Source organism: Petaurus breviceps, unplaced genomic scaffold, assembly GCF_028583685.1.
Source record: "Petaurus breviceps papuanus isolate PSGF00001 unplaced genomic scaffold, PetGlider_PUasm1.0 90895, whole genome shotgun sequence".
Taxonomy (NCBI): Eukaryota; Metazoa; Chordata; class Mammalia; order Diprotodontia; family Petauridae; genus Petaurus; species Petaurus breviceps.
In genome coordinates this window covers 1026422-1030324 of record NW_027187372.1, presented here as the reverse complement: position 1 = coordinate 1030324, position 3903 = coordinate 1026422, and the positions used below count along the sequence as shown (strand labels likewise).

The 3903-nt window shown below is 40.1% G+C and overlaps 1 non-coding gene across 1 annotated transcript; it reads left to right on the top strand.

Annotated features, from left to right (window-relative positions):
• The first annotated feature begins 3530 nt into the window (after window positions 1-3530).
• LOC138151278 (U6 spliceosomal RNA) lies at window positions 3531-3637 on the top strand. The gene has a single exon (XR_011165793.1). It is a non-coding gene; the product is annotated as a U6 spliceosomal RNA (small nuclear RNA).
• The last annotated feature ends 266 nt before the right edge of the window (window positions 3638-3903 follow it).

The window sequence follows — 3903 nt, the reverse complement described above, 5'->3', positions numbered from 1 at the left end:
GACTCAGTGGATGGAATATTGGACCTAGAGTCAGGAAGGCCTGAATTCAAATCCAGCCTCAGATACTTACTATCTGTGTGACCCTGGGTAAGTTACTTAACCTTTGCCTCAGTTTCCTCAACTATAAAATGCAGCTACCTCCCTGGGTTGTGAGGATCAAATTAGAAGATATTCATAAAAGTGTTTAACCCAGTGCCTGTCACATGGTTGAGTTCTGAAATGCCTGTTCCCTCTTCCCTGATTGTGTACTGGGAGCAGGATATTTACAGCAATGAGAGGCTATGTAAATCAGTGGATGGAGCAGGTGGCTTGAATTTAGGAAAATCTGGTTTCCAATCCAGCCTCGGTCATTTACTAGCTTCATGACCCAATAAGTAAATCACTTAAGCTCTCTGAGTCTCAGTGTCTTCATCTGTAAAATGGGGATAACAAAACTTGTGGTAGCTGCCTCACAGGGCTCTTGGGAGGATTAAAGCAGACAAGATCTGGAAGGTGTTTTTGCAGACCTTCAAGTCTATAAAAATGTGAGCAGTTCTCATTAGTGAGATTTGTAGATTGTCGGAGCAAAGTCAGCTCTCATGTGTGTGGGCCCAGTGGGTATTTTTATGGGTCTGGTGATATTCTGAAACCATCCAGAAAGCTGTGCTTGTTGACGGCCCACTGTGCTCTCCCTTTCCTAAGCTCCTGCCTAAGCAGCAAGGTTTATCTGCTAGCTTTGGTTTTCCTTCAACTGATTCACATCTTTTTGTCTTGCTCATCAATCCAAATATTCTGCACATTTCTTGAGGGTGCACCCCATGTCTTCTAAGAGGAGAACACTGGAGTTAGAGTCAAGAGACCTAGGTTCTAGTTCAGACTCTGACACTAACCAGCTGTGTGGCCTTGGATAATTCACTTAATTGCTATGGTTATCAGTTGTCCTACTTTTATGATAAAGGGATTGGCCTAAAGATGGTCACCAAGAGGCATTATCTAGCATAAAGAACACTGGACTGGGAGTCACAAGACTCTGGCTGGAGTCCTGGCTGCTAGATTGGAATCATACAATGTCAGAATTCAAAGGAGTAACACATTCCTTTTATAGATGAGGAAAACTGAGGCCTCAAGAAATAAGGGGACATGCTGAAAATCATGCAGTGGATACAGCGACAGAGCGGGGAGAAGAACCCAGGATCCTTTTTCTAAGGTCACTGTTATGTCTACTTTACTATGATAGCATGACCCTGACCAGACACTTTAAGAGCCTCCATTTCCTCATCTATAAAATGGGGACAAAAAATATCTTCCCTGTCTTTCTCACAGATTTGCTATAAGGATTAAGTAAGTGAAAGTGTTTTGATTAAATAAGTGAAAATGCTTTAAAAACGTGGTGGTATGGCAAAAAGAACTCTAGCTATAGAACCATGGAAATTGGATTTAAATCTTGACTCTGTTACTTACTACCTATACAACCTTATGCAAGCCATCCAACCTTCCTGGGCCTCAGTTTTCTCATTTGCAAAATGAAGAGGTCATGCTAAATTATCTCTATGGTCCCTTCTGGCATCAAATGCCATGAACCCTAAAGCCATATGCAAGTGCAAGGCATAATTATTACTCTATAAGGCCCCTTCAGTCTCTCAAATGCCTTATTTTTTTTTGTTCTGTCTCTCCCCTAGCACTTAGCAGGGTGGTTGATACAAAATCCACACAGTTACTGGTTGAAACCCCATCATGCATTTACATATAACTGCCTCCAAATCTTCCATCTCCTCGTGTGTGGCTCCTGGAATCACTGGGATATTTGTAATGCCCTCCTCTCTCTATAAGGCTACCATGCTGAATTAGAGAATTATAGTTGAATTATATAAACAAAATGGAGTAGCTATTGACTAGAGAGTGAACAAAGGCATCACCCTAAGGCTGTCTGCAGGCAACACATAAAAGAGGGAAGAATCCAGGCTTTTGAACTCACGTTTCTGAACTGACCCTTGTACTGTGGTTGTTTGTCTTGGAAGGAGGGAGAAAAAAAGACCCTGGTGTGATCTTTTGCTGGTGGCACAGTGCAGCTGTAGGGAATCTGGGTTCTTGGAGATCTTTCCCTGTGTATCCATGTTTCTATTGCCCCATGGCAGACCTCTCCTTGAAGAAGTCTGGTGTATCAGTCAGGGCTGTAAGCTGCCTGAGGTCTTAGTTCATATATTGAAGGGCTGGGCAATGATGACTATATCACAAGTTGTATTTTTAATAGGAGGCCTCTCTATCAAAATTTAAAGTATCCTAGTACTCAGAGATTGTAGGACCCTCTGAGATACATATAGAAAGGATTTTATATTCTCTAGCATTTACATACTTGCCTTGTTCTAAAGAAATCCATGCTAAATGCATGCCAGATGCTTAAAAATACTTTTTGAATTGAACATTAAAAATCTAATTTCTTAAAATATAAAATAGGAAGGGTGATGATTCATTTCATTATTATTGTTAACTTTATAAAAGGTTTCACCACAGGATTCTTTTAAACCATGAGCTCCCCTTTGGCATTTAAAAGATGATCCATTTTACAATATTTTGATTTTACACACACACACACACACACACACACACACACACACACACACCACCTTGAGCACACACATTATTTTACAAAATGTATAAAACAGCTTAAAGCATCTCACATTTTATGTCTCACATAAAATGTCTCTATTTTTCCGGCTCTTTGTTCTGCATCTTGTGAATGACTCTGTCCATTGTTTCTCATTCTGATATTTCTCTTGCCTGTTCTTTGGTCACCTTATTGTTTATTGTCACTTCTGCCAAAAGGAAAGGATTAAGAGGACAAGATCACTCTGTTGGACTACCAAAACTATGGTCCATAATTTTTCCTTAAATTGATCCCCATTATGGGTTTAAATACATCATATCACACCCATAACTTGTGGAGTGACATAATTTTGTTTGGAGGGGTTTCTTTTTAGCACCCCTCAAAACATACCTCACTGAAACCAATAATATAATGATCGACATTTCTATATTGCTTTGGAATTCATAAAGAGCTTTTCTCAGTTTTCAGAAGAAGGCAAAGTAATCAATAGTCATATAAAAATGCTCTCAATCACTAGTAATTAGAGGAATTCAAATTAAAACAACTCTGAGGTACTACCTCATACCCACCAGATTGACTAATATGATTGAAAAGGAAAGTGATAAAAGCTAGAGAGAATGTAGGAAAATAGGTATACTTATGCACCTTTGGTAGAATTGTGAACTAATGCAATCATTCTAGAAAACAATTTGGAGCCATGCCCAAAGGGCTATAGAATTGTATACCCTTTGACCCAGCAATACCACTACTAGGTCTATAATCCGAGGGGATCAAAGAAAGAGGAAAAGAGCCCTTATATACAAAAACATTTATAGATTTATAGCAGCTCTTTTTTTTTTTTAAGAATTGGAAACTGGGAGGATGCCCATCAATTGGGAAATGACTGAATGAGTTATCAATATAATTATGATGGGATATTATTGTGCTGTAATAAATGATGAGGACGGTGCTTGCTTCAGCAGCACAGATACTAAAATTGGAACGATACAGAGAAGATTAGCATGGCCCCTGCGCAAGGATGACATGCAAATTCGTGAAGCGTTCCATATTTTGGGGGCCGCTAGGTGGCGCAGTGAGTAAAGCACCAGCCCTGGAGTCAGGAGGACCCGAGTTAGGTTCCAGCCTCAGACACTTAATACACACACACAAAAAAACTAGCTGTGTAACCTTGGGCAAATTACTTAACCCCAATTGCCCTCCAAAAGAAAGAGAGAGAGAGAGAGAGAGAGAGAGAGAGAGAGAGAGAGAGAGAGAGAGAGACAGAGAGAGAGAGAGAGAGAGAGAGAGAGAGAGAGAGAGAGAGAGAGAGAGAGAGAGAG